Here is a 20,378-nt window from a genome sequence, read left to right on the forward strand (position 1 = left end):
TTCAAGACTGGGTCTTGCGGAAGGTAAAGTGTTACTGGCAGTGGGGAGCAGGATCTCACCACACAGTTCTTTCTACACGGCTTGAAATCCACACCCCTTTTGAAAACAGGCAATTTGAGGAATTAAGCAGAAACACGAGGAACTGGTACATCCAGTGGCACCAGAAAGCAGAATGAGAGACTCTGTCTCAGGATGTAGAAAAATGTAAATAATCTTTATTTTGATACTACAGTAATATTCAGAACAAATCAGCTAAGGAGGTTCCAATGCTAAAACCTTGCTCCTGAAGAAGGCCATCTGCTGAAAGAAGAATAAAGATGATTTATATTCTACATCCTGAGACTTAGCTTCTCATTCTCATTTGAGGAGTTTAAACAGGAGGGAAGGGGGAGCTGAGCCCTTTTTTTAAAATGTGAATCTCCATTCTTGCAGGAGCTGCGATTCTCCTTCCTTCCTTTTTGAGCCCCTGTGCTGCGTTTGGCCCACAGGTTTGGCAGACTGACCTGTGCTCGCCTGTGGCACCCTTAAAGGTGCTACACCATCCCCGTAGTCAGGCTGGATCCTTCAAGAGCTGGTCTCACTAGCCAGGGGTGGTGGTGTTGCTCCAGCCCCCCAAAGAGGGGGACAGGCACCGCTGAAAAGAAGGGCGAGGAAGACCAAGAAGGAGAATGTTCTTCACACATATACACAAAAGAGGAAATGTGTCAGGATTTGGCCCATTACTGCCTGGGCACTTGCAGGATCGGGGCCAGCCTGACCCAGGAATGGCCTGTTCTTTGCAGGCTCAGGCCCTGGCCTGGGGAGCAGCTGCTGGGCCACTCATGAGGCTCACCTGGAAGCCTGGAGGGAAGGCCTATTTAAGGAGGGGTTCTCCCTCCCAGAGCTTCCCTGGGCAACCCAGGTCTTCGGCTGTGCCTTGTTGCCTTTGAGGTCCAGTGGTCCGGCCTCTGCTGCTGCCGCTTCCTGCATCTCTACATCTGGACTCCAGTGCTCCTGCATCTGTTATTGCCTATGCCTTGGTCCCTGCTTCCTTCTGCATCTGGGCACCTTATTCTGGCTCTGTGCTCCCAGCCCTGGGGCTCCCACCTCGGCTTGGTCACAACCCACTGCACGGTGAGTGTCTTTGGACTTGATCCCCTGTGTGGTGGACTGGGGTCCCGTGTGTCCTTTTTGCCCCTGGTGAGAGGCTCCCTGAGGTCTCTTGGACAGTGACCAAAGGTCTGCATTAAACTAGCATGTGCTAATGTGTGCAAATATTGCAATTGGACATTGTTACTTTATTTTAAATAGAAATACACAGGTGCTCACTGTATTGCACAAAAGTGTGACTTAGGTAATCACCTGGGGACACAATGTTGAAAGATGGGGATATGAATAAATAAGGCCTAGTGTTTGCAGCTCTGTAGTTCTAAGGTTATTATTAATAACACTCTCAGATGCCCCATGCCTTAAATTTTCTACAGCTTACTGAAAATGAATAGAGCTAGAAGGAAAAGATACAAAGGTTACTGGAATTTGGCTCAAATATCTGGCTAGGTAACAATCAGTTATAACAGCACTTTCAGAGTGTCCCCTCGTGGGAAGGACCTCATACATGAAGTTCATACACACTGGACCTGCTTTGTTTTACACCTCCTGCTGGATTTTTTGGGGGGGGGTCTACCCAGACGTTTCAGTGGGAGATAACACAGATCCAGCAGGCAAGAAATTCTGACCTGCCGATTATAATACAGTACTTTTGAGCAACCAGGATATCCCATCCCGTGTGTGTGTGTACACCGACACCTATATGTGCACACATGTGCAAAAGGTACTCCCAGTGTGTTGGTCCATGAATAAAACATTGCAGCTTGCCATTACTTTACAAGCCTCTGTGCACTCGACGGCTGAGATGTTCTTGGAAATGAGCCTAAAACAATGGTTAAAAATTAAGCAATAATGGCCCGTGATAACAGTTTTATGGCGATCAAGGGGCTTATATTTCCACCCTCCCTGAGTGATGTAATCGGCGTGAGCTCACTTCCTGCACACGCTGAGAATCACACTCGCACACGGTTCCAGGGAATTATTGTGAGAAGCTGAACAGGATGGCTCCGTTGGGGGGGGTTCTGTTTGCTCCTGACACCCCTGTAGCAAAGAGGGAGCACTTCGGGGGAGAGGATAATGCATTGTCCGCTAGGCTGGGCTTTTGTAGAGCTTCACGGGGTGGCGAGGGACCCTTGAGCCTCCAGCTATTTGAGGCTTCCAGGTCCCCGGTTGCTTGACCCGAGCCGTGCCGGTTGGGGCCGAAGGGTGCTCGGATAGAGAACACTGGGTTATGCTGCTCCCGGATGGTCAGGAGCTGTGTGCCAGAGGCAGGGGGTGGGGGTGGGCTGAATGAGATCCTCTCCCAGTTCCCCAAAATGCTGCAGGATGAAGGCACAGCTAGGATCCCGCAGGTTGAGAGCTCAGGTGGAGGAAAAGGGTCCTCAGAAGGGCTCCCCAGGCATAGGGTCTCCTTGAAAGAAAGCTCTTCTTTTTTGGGGGGGCAAACCCTGCACCCGACTTCCTTTCCCAGTTGCCAAGTACCTGCAGCCGAGCTCCATAAATCTTAAGGGTGGATCCGTGCGGTGGGGATTGGACCTTGTCTGTTGCTCTCCAAGCCTGTTTATCCTGACGGGGACTGCCTTTTGCTAGACTTCGCAAGGGTGTTTGCTCCGGGTCAACCTTTGCCCACCCAAGACTTTGCCTGTAAGATCAGCCCCCCCCAGAGGAAGACCCAGCATGGCTTTCCCCTGGTGGCCCTCGACAGAAATGGCCTTAGGAGTCTGTGGTGCCCATACGCTGCCTGGTTCTCAGGCTGATGTGAACAGGCTGGATGACGGGACCCACAAAGCAGGAGGTCAGGAGGCTCAAGGGGCAGGCCGGTTCACTCCAGGAAAGAGGTCCGCCGATCTCCATCTTTAAGAGCACATCAGCCCTTCCCGACAGGGGGCCAGACAGCAGGAAAGACATAAGTGGCCAAGAGGCCAGGGGTAAGGGTGAGTTTCTCCCGCAAGCGACGGCTGTTATGTGACATCAAGTCACTTCCAAGTTACGGTGGTCCAGCAAATGAGTGGCTTCCAAAAAGCCCTGTTGTTAAAGGTCCTGCTTAGACGTTGCAAACTCAAAACCATGGTTTCATTTATGGAGTCAATCCATCTGTGAGTTCCTCCTCTTTTCCTCCTGCCTTCTGCTTTACCCCACGTCATTGTCTTTCCCAATGAGTCTTCTCTGAATCTTAAGTCTACTGATGGTCTCCAAAGTGCAAACAAACATAAACTATACAGGCTTGCTAATTTATATGGGGGGGGGGGTGTCACTTGCAAAGGCCCTAACAAAATGTGGGTGGCTCTAATAAAAATGTGAGCTGGATAATTTAAAGTGAACAGGGATGTGATCACCACCACCTTTATTATTATTATTGTTGTTGTTATATCACCTTTCTCCCTATGTGAGGAACTCAAGGTAGTTTGTTTATATACATATATAAAGTATGTAAAACATAGTAACTAAATCATGAAAACTGACTAAACAAGAAAGAAAACTATAATGACAGCCCCACCCAGAACATGTTTTTTAAACATCCTCTCTTCCCGTCTGGAAAAAGTAGCATGTTATAACAAAAACTGTAGCAGAGATGTCTCCTGGGAAGTTTAAAGCAAACAGTTTGGTTCGGTGTGATGATTTTTGGATTACAGCGTAGCGAAAGGAAGACTAACATAAACCTGATAGCCTTAAAGGTGCAACAAGGCTTTGTTAAACAAAAGCCTTTTTAGCTCATGGTTAAAAAAGCTTAACATGGCTCCTTTTCCTGAAAACTCAGGAAAATAAGTGGTCCTGCCTTCTCCTGCCCTAAAGTAAAGACATTGAGTTGTTTCTGTCTTTGAAATATTGATACCACCAGTAAAAGTCCTGATGAGCAGCCGTTTGCCCCCAACATGACGGAGCAAAGGGGGAGAAAACCAGTATATCTTCTTGCAAAGGCGAGCAGGTGTTTGCAGAGAAGATGGAAAAACCTCTCATTTCTGCAAAAAAACACGAGGGTGATGCTAAGCGCTGGAGGTTTCAGGGGTCCCCGGGCAAAAAGCGATGCAACCCCAGGGAGGCTCAAAGCACTTGCCGGGCACAGGGACTCTCCTCAGGCGAGCGATGTGTGCCAAACTTTATGGGGAGGGAAGCGCAAAGGCGCATGGGAGCGATGCGCTGAAAGGAAACCGGGAGATGCAACAGTATTAAAAATTGATATTTCAATGAGATAATTCTGCTTGCGCGGGCTCTTAATTGATTAGCTGAAAGAGACATGCCCTTCGGAGTTGTGGCTAGGGCTGCTTCTTTGGGTTTAAAAAAATTTTGAGAGACAAACATTAATAAATTTTATAGGCAAGTAAATCAAGCCCGGAGTGGGAGAAGCGTGTCCACAAATCACAAGCGCCTCTTGAGAGCTGCAGACTTGCAGGAAGGGTGAGACGGAAGGAAGCTGGTTTTAGGACAGACTGGAGTGTTTACTGGGAAGGCCGGACCGGACACCAGCTTGCACGGCGTGGCCCTCCCGGCTGAGGCTTGTTGCACGTGAGGTTTCCTTCCATGTCTCGAAGTGCAGTTCCAGGGATGCTTCCTGGGGTCTCCAAGCCAAGAAGCCCCAAGTCAGGGGTGGCGCTGGAGGAGAATACAGCTTTATTTTACTGCAGGTGGCGGCTTTAATCCCTGGGTGCCTGTCTCACCTCTAACTCCGAAGGAAACCGGTGCTCATTGACTCGGCCTCAAAGTACTTCCCAGGGGATGCTAAAGACCCTACTTTTTCAAGGGAGCGTTTGCCCCAGTCTGAACCCCTTGGCCCCAACACCATTTCTGACTCACCCGGGTGGCTTGCCTCCGCTTTCAGGTAACAAAGGAAAGTCTTTTCAGGCAGCTGGCACCGGGTGTCCAGTCGGGCCAGCTTTATTCCATGCCTTCTGTTCTTGTAGTAATGGCTGGGTAGCTCAGAGGGTTAGGTCTCTGGCTGCAGAGCCAGAGGTTGGGGGTTCGATTCCCCTACGGGGCCTCCTGGGAGAAAGAGCCAGCCTGGGTGGCCTTGGGCCAGCGGAATGTTGCTCCCAGGGATCCCGCCCAGAAGAAGGGAATGGGAAACCACTTTTGAGCACTCTCAAACCCTGGAAAGGGTCGTCGTCAGTCAGAATCGACTCCATGACACCTGATTATTGTCTCTTATTATTCTAATAGGTGCATGTGGGATCTTCAACCCCTGTGCATTGTAAAGGCTTGGTTAGTATGAGATTTGAGTTGAGAGGCGGAGGAAAAGGGTCCCATTTACTGCCTGGTTACAGCCGGCACAGCGTTCTAGGGCCCCGACACAGAAAGCGGTGTGAAACGCCAGTGAGGTTGCAGTGCTGGAGATCTGAAAGGATGCTGGGCGCCGGAGTACCTGCGGACATTGGGGAGAACGGTGAGGGGCGCTGAGATGAAAGGGTGGATCTTGCAGAGGAGAGGCCTGTGGCCTGTGCTGTTTCTGCCGGCCTGCCAGCAACCTTCCAGAGGGTGGGGAACTCCCGGACGGTCACCACCCGGCATGCTGTGGGTTAAGGTGAGGAATGCTAAGCACAGCCGGCCTGACGCTCCTCCTGGCCAGGTCTGGTTCTCTTCCTCCTGCAGCTCCATCGGTCTGCGTTAAAGTGACAGCCGGCTCCGGCCCAACCTTCTCGGGAGGCTGACGCACCCTCACCAGGGTCAGCTGGGAAGGATGATGGCCAGGCAGGTTGATAACTGATGCTCCAAATAAAAAAAGAGAGAGATGCAAGTTGCCTTCCCACTGATCCCAGGCTTCCTTCTGCTTCCTTTTTCCTCTGCAAGATAAGACTGAAGAACAAAGCTTAGAGATGATGATGATGATAACACCATGGCAGAGCTGGAAGGAATCCTATGGATCATCGGGTCCAGCCCCTGTCAAGGAGGGCCAGGGGGGGAATCAAACTCCCAGCCTCTGGCTGTGCAATCTCTGCGTTACCTCTGGAAACGACATCTCCCAGAATTCCCCAAGCTCTGAGATCGAGGGTGTGTGCCAACGGAACCTTCAGCCATGGTACTTTGTTTCCCTACAGTTCTACAAATCCCAGGGGGTCACACCAGAAGGAGAATTCTGGGAGTTAAAAAACAACAACAACAACACCTCCCAAGCTGTGTTTCAGACTTCGTTTTGTGGTCAGGAGTTAGAAGATTTCGAAGGGAGCAGATATTCTCAAGTCTCAGCTAGACATAAAAGGCACGTTTTGGAAGATGAAATCAGCAAATTAAAAAAAAGGGCAATGCTTTATAAAGGTAATTATTGTAATTACTCATAATAATAATTAGCTGCAGCAGAGTAATCAGTGCCCCAGTCAATTAGCCACCTTTCTTTTTTTTTTTTTTTTTTGAAGCAAAAACAGACTCTTGTGCATTGGGGGGGCACACCTAGGGAAATTAAGGTTGCCTGGAAGATTCTCATTTGGAGAGATAGTGTCAGAGTGAGTCCCCCCCTCTGGCCTTTCGCAGTCTGTCTGAGAGTCTGAGAAAGCCCGAGATGTTTGGGCACTTGAGATCAAAATCCCAAAGGTTTAATTGTGCCTCACTCCGCCTGAGGATACGGCCGCCTGCACTGACGGCCGATCCATCCAGACCTTCTTGTTTACCTATGCCACTCCATGGACACACCTTTAACGTTGGATTCTGTCCCTCTGAAATGGCCTTGTCAATTCCCCAGTACAAGCCGAGGATCAAAGACCTTCTGAAAGGTTTTCCAGGAGATCAAAAAACGAGGGACAGCCTAGTTCGGGGGGGGGGCATTCTTTGCTCCTTTAAGGCTGGGATGACATGTTCAGCAGCCCCTGGTGCCATTTTTCTGCTCTTGGCATCCTCTGAGGGTGTCACACACCACAAAAAGCATGCTCTCCTCCCCCCCCCCAAAAAAAACACAAATGATCAAAAAGCACCAAATCCTGAATTGGATAGAAATTTATTTCTACCTTTGAGAAACCAACATGAGTCTCTTTCAATGCTGGACTTTTGTTGTTGATTCCTTGGCTGTATATAACCTTTGGACTGTCTTAATTCTGCTTCTTAGACTCGCCCTGCATGTTTGCTGCTACTCCTAGCAACATAGGACTCGCTTGTCAAGTGCCCTTTGATTCTGGATCTCCTTAACTGGGTCCCCTCCAGGCTTGGGTAGGATTCACCTTTGCTTTGCCTCTCGGCTGTGGTTTGGGAGCCCCCCACCCCCCAGGCCAGGCTTTTTATGTCTCAGCCCGCCAGATCCTTGCCCGTGGGACCTAGGCAAATATAAATGTATGTCATTTTGGAAAAGGCAATTGGAAATAGAAATGCAGTTTCAACATAAAATGGGACAAAGCGGCCACAGAACCGAAGAAGAGGGTCGGACAAATAAGAATAGCAGTGTAAGGGCTTTGTTAGGTCAACGCAAAGGGCGGGAGCCAAGTGGCTGCTTTTGAGCTCTCTTCATCTTTTAATTAGACAAGGTTTCATGTAAAGCTGGAGTAGAAGCTATTGGCTTGATGGGGAATCCATGCCATTCTTATGATCTCCTCAGGCCTTCATCCTGTTACAGCCTTTGTGTTTTTCCCCCCTCCTTGAAACCTAAAATAAGTAACAGAATACTTGTAAAACAAGCAGTCATTTTCCAACTCTAGCAAAAACAAGTTGGGACAGCAATCCTCGGTTCCTTGTTCTTCCTCAACCTACTATATTCAAGACAGTAGTATCCTGTGAGTTTGCTCCACACAGCAGGGCAAGTGTTTTTCTCCATTCCCCCCCCCCCCGTGGTCTGCACAGCACACCCCATCGCTGGTGGGGCCAGTGTGCGACTCTTTGCAAAGCGGAGAACACGGCTTCCACATCCATGCAAGCAGGATCCTGCCCCGATGCAGTAGAAGCACTAGTCCAAGGCGTTTTCTGGCACTTTGAAAAACCTGGCAAGTTTTATTCAGCAGAGGCTTTGCAACGTCCACCGGTGAGAAGGCTTCTGTCTGATGACACGGAGAGGTCAGTGCTGCTACCCTAGCCTAAGACAGGGAGGATGTCTTCAGCGGTACACTGCTCCTGATTCTGGAGGTTCGATTGCTGCTGATTGCCCCGTCTGTCTTCTCTTCTGATGCTTCTAGGGAGGGTGACGCATGGGAACTCCAGAATGAGCGTGCCCTGCCCTGCCCTTTGCGCTCCGAGCAGCCAGGAGGGAAGAAGGGCGCTCTTTGGAAGCAAACCAGGAGGAAGGGAGGCGCGTTTCTGTCCCTCCCCTCCATCCTCCTCCTCCCATTCTCCCTCCCCCCCTTTCTCTCTCGCTGCAGTCGCGGCGAGGGGCGGCCCCTCTGCTCGGAGGCATCCGGCGCGGCGGCGGCGGCGGCGGCCAGGGGCGCAGGAGGCGAGGCGAGCGGCGGAGCCGGGCGAGTCGGGCCGGCGAGGAGGAGCCAGCCGGGGGGCCCGCCTTGGCGCCAGCCTCGGCCGCTGCCTCCCAGCGCCTGGGCTCGCCCGGGCGCCCGAGGAAGGAGCTGCCCCCGCAGCGAGAGGAGCGGACGGGGCGCGCTTCTCTCCGCCAGGGCGCAGCGCATCGCCGGATCCCGGTTGGCCCCAAGCGCCGGCCGGAGGCGCAGGTAAGACGCCTCGCGCTCCGGGCGGCGAGCCAGGCACCCCGCAGGCGGCGGCGGGGGTTCTTGCGCGGCCCCGGGGGAAAGTTGCGCCCGGCCGGGGAGGAGGAGGAGGAAGGCGAAGACAGCCAGCGAGGGCTCCGCGGCTCCTCTGCCTCCCTGCCCAGGAGAGTAGGGCTTACCCGCCTTGGCTCTGCCTCGCCCCGGGGCGCCTCTTGGCAGGGCTCTCTAGGGCGCGCGTGGGGGGAGCTGCGCCCCCCGGCCACCCCTTTTCTCCTCCAGGCAAAGGGGAAGGGGCCATTCCGGGGAACCTCCCGGAGCCGAGACGCGCCTCGGAAATTCAGGCCCGAGGCCACCCGTCCCTGCATGCTGTTGCGCCCCCCCCCAAAAAAAATACAGTATATCAACCTGGGTGCTTTAAAGGCCAACGCTGTCTTTGGAAATATCATTCGATCTGTCGGTTTGGTGGGTGGGTGGGGGGCTTTTCTGGGTCTATTTTCTTGTATGTTTTCCTGCGACAGGATAACGCGGCTGAACTCCTTGGGAATCGCTGCCCGAGACGCGCAAACAGAAAACAAAACAGAACGCGCGCCCCCCGCCCCGGTTTTTGACAAGGGGATCTGGAAGCAGACAGTGCCTAGTTCTGTGGGGCTGGGCTGGTCCGTGTGATCTCTGGGGGTTCCCATAGGTGCAGAAACCGGGTTACCCACTCCCGGTCTAGTCGGAGAGGTTTGGCTGCCCGGTCCCCTCCGTCTTCCTTCCTGCTCAAGGAGCTGATCCTTAGTAGGGTGTCCTGGAATGATCTTCCTGGAGTCTTATGGTGGGTGGGTAGGATGATGATTATCCCAGGAGCTGAGAGAGGCTTGCCTGCACAACCCTCCTGGCTAAGCGCTTGCCTATTTTCTTAGGATGGCATCATCGTAACAAGACCCTGCTTCACTTCCTTATTGCCAACCTGCCTTGGATCCTGTAGCAGATAGGTGGCCTATAAATACTTTAAATAACTAAGTATCGCCTCTTGATTACTGGATAGCTCAGTGGTTTAAGGCAGTGGTTCTTAACCTTTGTTACTCGGATGTTTTTGAACTGCAACTCCCAGAAACCCCAGCCAGCACAGTTGGTGGTGAAGACTTCTGGGAGTTGCAGTCCCAAAACTCCTGAGTAACCCAAGGTTAAGAACCAGTGGTTTAAGGCATCCCGCTGCAAAGCCAGAGGTTTGGAATTTGATTCCCCCACTGTGCCTTCTTGACAGACGGTGGGTTCGATGGTCTGCAGGATCTCTCCCAGTTCTCCATTTCTAAGATTATTGCTCTCTCGTTATCGTTTTGCTAGTTTTTCTGGTTTAAGGATCAACCCCACCAGTGTAAGCCATGAATCTTCATATTACTTCCCTGTTCCCTCATTTGTAAAATGGACATTATAGCAGCTGACTTTCAGCAGCAATCCTGAATGGGGCAGTACAGGTAGCTGCCCTGGACATGAAAGGCTGTTCGGGATAATGCTGCCTGGGCAGAAATCCTGTTGTGGAGCTGCGCCTGCATGGCAAGCAATAGCAGCCGAGGTGAAAGGGCTATCCAGGAAGCACTTCGGCAGGCGCATTGCATGGCAGTCACGATGGGAACAACATGACCCATGGCGCCATCACCTTGTACAAATTTCTCTTGCTTGGGTGTAACTAAGTTACATGGAGGTAACTTTATGTTATGCCTGCACAATCTGGAGTTCCATCATCTTGGGCTATTTTCTTTCTGTTCTGGGATTATTGTCATTCCAAAATGGGCAGATGAATGAGAGGAAACAATGAGGACAGAAGTAGGTTAGACCGAACAGTGTTCTGGCAGCTTCCCGTTGGTGAGCAGCCTAACACAGTAAAGCACATTCAACTTTGCTGCAATTGTAGGAAGAACAGAGCAGAAGGTGGTACAGTATTGTCTGCTTGTTTTCTGTGCTTGCTTGGTTTTAATACAAGGGCTGTGTGTTCTCAGGGGAGCTGCGGGCTGCTTTTCAGACTTGCGAAAGCTTCAAAGCCTACACTCCCCTCTTTCCGCCTCCTTTCTGGCATAGAAAGCATAGAACCAGAGCGGTACAGTGGCCAGGAGGTCCCATCTGTCGTGACCTTGTACTGGATCACACCTTCCGTCCGTGGCTCCCAGCGCTGTCTGTCAGACCGACCACCCCCTGTAGGACCTCCTGTGGGTTTGTTTTGGGCCTGGACGTTTGTGGGTTTGTTTTTGACGGAAGGACACACTAGCCACGATGTCGCTTATAAGGCCGGTGCTTCAGCCAGTAAGTGCTGGAGGGCAGCCGTAGCCAAGCCAACTGGATTTGCCCCGCATGTACTGGCTGGCCCCTGACAAGTTGGTATGCCTGAAATGGAGGAGACCTTTCCCTCAGGCAGCAAAAACTCTTGGGCTGACCCCACCCATCCCTTCCTTCTGGGCACCAGCCAGGTTGAAATCATTGGGGGTGTCTGTGTTTTGCCCCTTCGGGCCTGGCCCCTTGGCAATAACTCCTTGGTGCGTGATGCCAGTTCTGGACGGCCTTCAAGGTGTACCTTCCCGGTGCGTTCCTCCCCCTGCCCCACAGGCCAGCCCCTCGCTGTATGCTAGGACGGGTCCTTGAGGCATGTTCTTCCACTTACCCCCCCACCCCCTTCAGAAGCTGGCCCACCCAGCGCTAGCGGTGGTCAACACACATGGTGCCAGTCATGTTTACACAGCCAGGACTTAATTGCCTCTGGTTGCCTAGGCAAAGTTATATTGTTATATTCTGGTGAGGATAACAGCTCTGGAGTTCGAGCTGTTAATAACATGGGCTGAAGCGGAGAAGAGCGACTTGAGGGTTTACATGCAGCCCCACGAGGCACCCAAACTCTCTGTGTTGGGAGGGCGGGGGGGAGGAAGAGTCCGCTTTTAGGATTTCTCCAAGGCTAACATTACTCACACCGAAATTGCCAAGATTACGGCACACTTATGAGAATAAAGGCCCCACACGAAACCTCTTATGCGCTTCTGTGTGAACCGTCTTGAGGCTGAGTGCATGGGTGTATAGGATAGTGCGTATGCGTGTGAGAGAGATGGCCAGGTTAATTGCTGTTGTTGCTCAAACATCATAGTGGAAGTGGAAGGGGTGTGTGGGAGAGAAATTCTACATGCTTTTAAAAGTGCAAATTAGAGAAGACGAGAATTTGGAACAGTATGTATGAATTTTGAGGCAATGCATCTAAGATGGTCAACTCATAATCAGGCAAATGTTGGCGACCCGTGAACATTGGCTGTTCGCATGGCAGCTTCGCTGCCTTAAAAGGAGCACCATTGGGTGGCTATAGAGAGAGCGTAATCACTCTGTAGGAGTGCTTTCAAAAAGATTAATATTAATAAAGTTTGCCTTCCTGTGTCTCATGGTTGGAAAAGAGCACCTGGGGTATCTCCCTGTTGCACTCCACTCCTTGCTGAAGTTTTACCCTGCTTCTTGTCTTTTTTAGATCTACATGCAGGCCACTACTCTTAAGCTTTCTTCCTTTTGTCTTTAATGCTTCTTTCTGTTTCGTGTAGTCTTCCCATGCCTGCAGACATGGAAGCCAGGTCTAGTGGTTTCCCTAATCAAATTTAAGGATACTTTTTCCTCTTGCTCTCTTCTATCATTGGGGCATGTATCTTATAATCCACACATTTTGGCTGTACTACTAAGATCTGGAGGAGCTGCTGTTTTTAAGTGTCACAAGAGCAGCATTGGACGCAGTAAAAATAGCAGAGCAAGGAAATGTGACTTGTGTACAACAGTTCCCAGATTCCCCAGACAGCATGGGCAAATACAGAGTGTGGGCATTGATCTTCCCTTTGGGCCAGGGAATCTGTTGAGAGCTCATGCTGTACAGTGTTTGGAGAAGAGGGGGCTGAAGCACGGGAGGGGCTGATCCCACTAATCCATGTCACTCAGCAGGTTTCTTTAGGCCACTTGTTCCCTTGGAAGTGGGCCCACCTTATAGGGTCGTTGTGAGGATGAGATTCATGTCTGCTGCCTTGATCTCACTGGATGGAAGTCGTTCTAATCAGAACTTAAAACGAGTGGCCAGAACCCGGCCTCTGCTGTATGCTTGCATAAGAGGATTTGCCCACGTCTTGCAGCAATTTGTCACTGGATCATGAGATCCAGGTTGCACCTCGTGCATCCTACTGTAACCCCCCCCCCCCGTCCTTTTCTGGTGGTCCTTGAATAGCCACCGAGGTCTTGCAGCTGGAGCAGGAAAATAAGCAAGATGGAGGCAGAATGCTAGCCAAGAACTATATTTTGTATTTTCAAAACCCTTGCCTTGGATCAGAGATGAGGGCCGAGCTGTTTATGTCGCCTGTTGTGGAGGAGATGAGTCCAGGCAAGCCAAAGGGCACGGTTTGAAATGCTGGAAGTCTGTGGCTTGCCTAAATGCTAGCAGTTGGACCTACCTGCAAAATGCCTCTTATTAGGAACTAATTTCCTTTCTCCTAAAGGCCCGGATCCAGAGGTGGAGGAGAAAATGAAAATAATTGCACCCGGTGCTCTTGAAATTGTGGGTCCCTATGATTTTGGCAGCCTTAATTTTCCCCCCACTACTGTTTTCTAGGAAAGAGTCAGGCAGGCATTTAAAAAGAGTAGAGGGGGGGGGGGGGGAAATCCCTGTTTCCAAGCTAACCTTAGAAGGATGCAGACTCGATTCCTTTCCAAATTAGGAGCTGGGGAATCATGGAGAGGAAGCTTGGGTGGCCCCTTCCTCAAGGCTGTGCCCACTCCCCTCTTTGGGAAAAAAAAACACCCTGATAAGAGCCCCTGGGCACACAGGGTCAGGCTTTGCATCTCGGGCGACAGGAAGGGGGTCTGGGGGAGCTCCCGGGCGCCCTTGACAAGGCTGATAAAAGGAAGGCTGATAAGATCAAGAGAGGTGGGGGTGGGGGTGGGGGGTGGCAGGGATGTAGTGATCCTGCGCCTCTCCTGCCAAGATAGCAGAGCTGCTGGTGGGAAGCAGATAAGAGAGACCCATCATTCTTAGCTTTGTCTTGCAGGGGTTATTTGTTAACCCTCCAGGGCATCCCTGCTGGGAGCTTGTTCTGATAACAAGGGAAGAATGCACAGACATGGAGAGGCGTGTAGGCACACACAGGCGCACGCACACACACCGAGCCTACAGGTGAACAGGCACCGGATGCAGCCGAAGAGCATCACGTCCTGTTTCTGAGAGAATGTTCTGAGCTGTTTCTCTTCCCTTGTCTCTTTTATTTACTACACCATGTTGCCTTCTCGCTCCTTCTCATGGGCACTTAGGGTGTCCCCGTGTGACCTCCGAAATGTCCTGTCCTCAGCAGTCCTGCTCAGCTCCAGCAGACTCATTCACACCTGTGGCTTCCTTTCAAGAGTCGGTACATCTCACTTTGGGTCCTACTCCTTTCCTGCTGCCTTCTACTTTTCCCCAGCATGACTGGAGAGAAACAAATATTGTAATAAGAAAGTAACTCCCCTTTCTTTTCTTTTTTTTGTTTTAAAAGGAAGTTTAGGTTTTAAAGACAAGTCAATGAAATATGGATTAAAATAAGCTTCAATCCTTTCATTTCCTGTATTGCACTTCATACCTGCCTTTCCTTTTCCTCCCCCCTCTTGGCAAAGGCGAAGCCAAAATTAAAAGTACGGCAGCACTTCAAAGATGAACAGATTTATTTTAGTGTGTCTGTTAGTCTTTAAAACGCTACTGGTTTTTTTGGCCTTCTTCCCCCTTTTCTTTTCCTCCTTTATTTTTGCCAGCATGCTGAGACTCACGAGCCGGCTTTTTCTTTGGAAATGGCTGCTTTTCCTCTTGGAAGAGCTGGCATGGGCGCAAGAGGAAGAGGAAGATGCACTGGGGAGCCCTAAAGTCATTCATTCATTTCTCAGATTTGCACCTTCCTCTGCGAAACAGGACCATAAACCAAAGAGTCAATGCCTTTGAAAACTCAAAACAAGTTGATCTATGGAAGCACTACTATGTTAAAAACATAAACCTGGGAAACATCTCGAGTGGCGAGGAATAATAAACAGCATCCACCAGCCCCTTCGTTAGTGGTTGGTTGGTCACCAAAAATGCAGACGTTCCTTTTTTTACCGACTGAGGAACAATGGTGGGGCCGGCCCAGCTGCCTGAGTAGGTGACTCTGGAGTCTACAGGCCACTCGGTGGTTTAGGCATCCGACATGCAGAACCAGTGGCTGGGAGTTGGATTCCCCACAAGGGCTGGATTCGGTAATCCAGAGGGTCCCTTCCAGTTCTGCCCTTCTGAGATTCCCCATTGTGTTCCCACTGATTTTAGCTCAGTCCAGGTGGAGGGGCTCAATGCACCGTTTCCTGAATTGGACTCTGCCCCAAACCTGCACCATGATGTGTGAAGAAGAGAGCAGTGATCATGGTTTATATCCTAGGATGTTTACAGAGGAATCCTCCCAGCAGGCTGTAAGGGGGGGAAACAGGAGGTGAAAGGAACTGTTGCAGCCGAACCGGTTGGTCTGGCGTAGGCTGAGCGGAAGGCGTGAGGGCTATCTTTATCTTTTTCCCCCTTTTCCGTGGCTTTTTCCCCCCTTCTTAAACAGCTTCCCTTCCTTTGATTCTGTCAGGAAGGAAATGATCTTAACTTCCTACCCTGGAGAGGCTCAGCTTCTCCCACTCTGCCCAGGATACACTTCCTTATCTTAGTATTCCTTTATTTAAAATATTTTCATCCTGCCTTTCTCCTTAAGAAAGAACCCACAGGGACTCGCGGCATTCAAAGACGGGGTTTAAAGCAAACGACGGTGTGTATACAAATACTAAAAAAGGATCAAACAAATTCTATAGTAAAAAAACATAAGCAGCACCAAAACGCATTCAAAGCGGTAAGATGCGGCAGTCTGTTTAAAACATCCTACCTAGGCAGCCAGTCGCTCAAGGAACGCTTGCTAGAAGAGAAAATTCATCATCTGCTTGCAGAAGGTGAGTAAAGGTGTTGTTCTTCAACAACAACTATGGAGCCTGGGGATTCTGGAAGTTGTAGTCTAAGAAAAGTTGCTTCCTCAAACACTGTTCATAGTCGCCGTTTAGTCGTGTCCGACTCTTCATGACCCCATGGACCAGAGCACGCCAGGCCCTCCTGTCCTCCACTGCCTCCCGGAGTTGGGTCAAAGTCATGTTGGTCACTTCTATGACCCTGTCCAACCATCTCATCCTCTGTCGTCCCCTTCTCTTACCTTCACTCTTTCCCAACATCAGGGTCTTTTCCAGGGAGTCTTTTCTTCTCATGAGATGGCCAAAGTAGTGGAGCCTCAGCTTCAGGATCTGTCCTAGTGAGCACTCTGGTTTGATTTCCTTTAGAATGGATAGGTTTGTTCTCCTTGCTGTCCAGGGGACTACTGTTCGTGGTAGTTCTATGGAAATTCTGGGTTTAGTGGCTGTGAAGACATTCAGTACAACAGCAGAGAGAGAGAGAGAGAGTTTATCTCGCAGTACTACCTTACTATGTTGGCTTGAAGGGCTTGGTGGTTTAGGTATCTGGCAGCAAAGCCAGGAGTTGGGAGTTTGATTCCCCAACCGCCCTGGGCCTCCCAGGAGGAGAGCCAGCCTGGGTAGCCTTGGGCCAAAGCTGCACAGTCCCAGGGCATCCCTGGAAGAAGGGAAAGGGGAACCCCTTCTGAATATTCTCTCCCTGGAAAGCCCGGATGCTTGACATCTTTGATTGTGTTTTGGTGTTGCTTATGCTTTTTTGTATGGCGTTGGTTTGATCCCTTTGAGTATCTGTATACTCATCGTTGTTAGCTTTCGGTGATGAAAGCCACCTTGCATCCTTTTAAGGAGAAAGGTGGGATATACCTATTTTTAAATAAATAAAATAAAATTTAAAGGGCACATCTGCCGTCGTCTTCTTGTATGACAAGCCGTGGGCAGGAGTGGCTCTGGGTGAAGGTTTGAGTCCTTGCCGACCACAGCACCGAACTGCACAGCCGGTCCTTGTCGGATGCATTTCTGTGCAGCCCGGTCTTCATGAAGAAGATCCTTTAAGGTTAAACCTAAGCACCTCCTGGTCGCTGTGTGGGGCCAGGTATCCCCGAATATAAGGGGAAGGTCAGCCTGGCGTTGTGTGTTTGCATGTGTGTCTGTGTGTGTGTGTTTTGCTCCAAAGCCTGCAGGCAAGAGAGCATGGTAGTTGGCTTTGGAGCGAATCTGTTGGTTTTTGTACAATTATCATCGCATGAATTATTTAACTCGGGAGGCTCTGCTGCGACTCATTGTGTGGGGAGGGCGGCTCCAGCTGGGCTGACGCCTTTGGTGTGCTGATCGAGGCGGCCTGGAAGATCACACAAGAGGGGTGGGGTGGGGAAAAGGGGGTGGCAGCCGGGGGGGGGAGGAAGAGCAGGAGTAGGAGAGGGGATGGCTTGCAGTCCGGGAGTGGGCAAGAAGTGGCCTTTGGATTTCGGTGAGGTTGGAGTGGCCCGGGGGGGGGGAGAGGGCGGGGTGTGTGTGAAGCAGGCGCCCCCCCCTCCTTCTCCAAAGGCGTCAAGTCAAGGTCATTGGTGCAAACTGAGAGGCTGTGGCTTTCTCAGATGACACAAAGCCCTCCTCGGCTGGGGACTCCAGGGCTCGAACCGGCCACCTCAGACCCTCCAGGGGCCGGAATCTGACCCAGCCGCTGGCCTCGGAGGGATTCTGTGTGCTCGGCAGCCGGAGGGAGCAAAGGGGGGGGGGAGAGAGAAGTGCCAGGCTCCCTAATAATAATACAAAGCCCTTCTTTGCCTTTGTCGTCATTGTCATTTTACTGAAGGAGTTTTTGAACCCTGGTAAAATGAACTGTGGTTTGTTCTGGCTTCAGCTCTTCCGCTGGTGCGGACGCGAGGGGAAGCGCAATCTAGGTATTAGGAGCCGTCACGGCCGTTTTCTGAAGCTCTCCAGAGTTGTGTTTGGGTAAAACACGGATGTGTCTTTGTGTGTTAAAAGGTCTGCCCCGTTCCACACCCCACGCCCTACCTTGAAACGGTGGAGTACCACTCCCATTATCCATGATGATTGTGGCTGATGGGAATTGGTGCCCCTGAAAAACTCTGAGTGTGTGAGATGTTGAAAAAGGGCTATGGAGACATCAGTGGCCATTTATTTCTTTAAGCAATGTTTGTAACAATACAAGGGGGCTTTCCGGGGCATTCAGTAAGCAGGAATATTATGGTCTGACATTTAGATGGTGTGTTAGAAGTTCCAGATGCTTTGTATAATGATGGATGGTCTTAAGAACAACCTTGTGAGACAGGTCAAATGATTTGGTTCCCGTGCTGTCAAGTCAGAACCCACTTATAGGGGCCCTAACCGGGTTTTCAAGGTTAATGAGATATTTAAGGAGTGGTTTTTAACCAGTTCCACACCCCTAGTGAGGTGCCATGGCTGAGTGGGGATTTGAACCCTGGATTCCCTTCTCTGTATCCCTTCTGTCCATTACAGCTTGCTGGGCGGTTCCATATGAATGTCTTTTTGTTACAGACGCAGGCGGAGACTGGGAGAGAGTTTGTCTGTGGTCCCTTGCCCATGGCCGAGGCTGGCATCTGCACAGGGCTTGCTTGAGTCTGTGGTTGAATCCTTTTCGCCGTTGCGCCGTCCTGGTTCCTGGCTGTTTAGTTGAATAGGATTGCCCCAGTGGGCGAGTTTGACTTGGAAAGGACGGGAGTCTTCCTAGAAAAGAAGCTTCTGCTCTCTGCTCTCCTTTCCCCTCCCTTCTCTCTACACAGCCGGGATGGCTTGCATTTCTAAGCCTGCCGATTTGGCCGTCCGCAAGTATTCCATCTGGCAGTGCCAACCCTTTCTTCTTCAGAGGGCGAGTTTCCAACCACAAGAGTCCTTAGTTTCCCCGAACGCCGTGGGGGGCCTTGGCTGCAGCACCGTAAACGCGGCTGTGTTGGAACCTTGCCCGCCAGCCTTGCGAAAGACGCCTTTCTAGGACCTCTGGTTTCCTAAGCCTCCCCCCTCTGAAGGCGTCCCACGGTGTCTGGAGATCCAGCCCCACAGCCTGGGCTCCCTCTCATTGATTTGGGGGGGGGGTGTGGGTGGCCACAGACGCAGGATCCTTTCCTTCTGGCCTGGTTCCTTCATGCACTTCCATCTCTCCATTTACATGCAGGGAAGGTCACTGAAGATTAAATGCCACAGATGGGTCTGATCCATGGCTGGGTCATGGGTCTAACTGCGCAACCAGCCTCCCTGTCACCTGCAGGGAAACACCTGCAGGGAAGGACCAGGCCCTCCCACCGAGGTGCCTAGCAGACCCAGTCAAGCTAGGCGCATTTCCGAAATGAACCTCTTTCCCCATCCAGGTTTTTACCTTTTATTTTCAAAGGGAGTGCGTCCCTATAGGTGCCTGCCTTTACATGCCCCTCCCTCTCCAGCCGAGGAACGCACACCCCGTTTTTAAAAACGAGGAAGGAGAGCTGGGGGTAAGCACGGGTGGGCGCACACAGCGTTTCCCCAACAGTGCATGCATTGGCAGATGGTGTGGCGTGTTGGATCTTTGCAGGGCTCTGAGCAGGTGTGAATGGCAGGGCCATGTCCGTTTCTCTTCCCCCACAAAGAGGCAGGTGTAACAGGTCTTTCCCTTCCCTCTGAGCAGAATGTCTCCCTGCAAGCCAACACTTTGCTCTCTGCCAGGTTTAAATAGACCCAGCCGGGGAGTCGATCAGTCGGAATGGATGAATGGACTGGGTGGGAGCAAGCGGCCGGGGGAGATATATTCGCGAAGGCTTTCACGGCCGGGATCTAATGGTTGTTCTGGGTCTTTCAAGCTCTTTGGCCGTGTTCTGTCCTTCCTCGTTTTTAAAAACGGGGTATGCGTTCCTCTGCTGGAGAGGAGGGGCATGTAAAGGCAGGCACCTATAGGGCTGGGGGAGACTTCAACTGTTCTCCTTGGGTCTCCCTCCCGTGCCAAGCTGGCGGTGCTCATCTGTTCCTCATTAGGGACCTGAGACTTCTAGTTTGATAATTAATGTTGTCAAAATGAGGTATGGATGGGTGGGTGGGCGGAATAGAGAGGCACAGAAGCAAGCCACCCCTGCCTTCACAAGCAGACTCTCCGCAAAGATTCCGGCAGCTTTCACCCTGCAAGAAGAAAGGAGCAGCAGTCATGGGTTTTATTGTCTTTCCTCTTCATGATGAGGCCCGTCCAAGCATCTTTATGGACCTCAGGATTGCCCCCTTTCTTTTGCCAAAGGGCTCATGTAATGCCCTTCTGGTACCGCGCGTGTGAAATAGCAACACAACACTTTCTGGGTCGGGCAGGAGGGTTTGGAACGGAGCAGGATGTAAAGCAGGCAACAGACACGGTTTGTCCGTCAAGCTCCCATCTGCACATCCTTGACATCTGGGAATGTCTCTCTTCTGGCCTCTAGGATAAAATCCTGCCCTTCCAGCGCCCGGGAGGTGAAGGAGGGAGGCTTGCCCCGGTGATGACGGCCCTCCCAGTCTGCAACTGGGGTATCTGGTTTGCTTAGCTATGTGAGACCCAAATGGATGGGGCTGTGGTGGGGTGGCCCTCTCGTCTGCAGAAAGGGGTGCAAGTCAAGTGACGACCCCGTGCGTATCGTCTAGGGTGTTTGCTGCCCACTCCGCAAGAAGCAGCCGCACTGGAACGAAACGCAGGATGCCGGGAAATGAAAGGCCCAGCAACTCTTTGACAAAACCTCGGCCACCCTTGCAGCAGGGGTGGGGTGGGCATGGAGGGAGAGCCTA

The 20,378-nt window shown here is 51.4% G+C and overlaps 1 protein-coding gene across 4 annotated transcripts in view; it reads left to right on the forward strand.

Annotated features, from left to right (window-relative positions):
- The first annotated feature begins 1,023 nt into the window (after positions 1-1,023).
- The window catches only part of DOK4 (docking protein 4), a 44,347-nt gene continuing 24,992 nt past the window's right edge, over positions 1,024-20,378 (forward strand). For 3 of the 4 annotated variants that reach the window (XM_072980687.2, XM_020797940.3, XM_072980691.2), the window contains exon 1: positions 1,024-1,113. The gene's annotated coding sequence lies outside the window, so the exon portion shown is untranslated. Of the gene's footprint in view, positions 1,114-8,363; positions 8,655-20,378 lie in introns of those variants that run through there. The other variant, XM_072980688.2, reaches the window with a different exon arrangement.

This window comes from Pogona vitticeps, chromosome 10 (genome assembly GCF_051106095.1).
Source record: "Pogona vitticeps strain Pit_001003342236 chromosome 10, PviZW2.1, whole genome shotgun sequence".
NCBI lineage: Eukaryota > Metazoa > Chordata > Lepidosauria > Squamata > Agamidae > Pogona > Pogona vitticeps.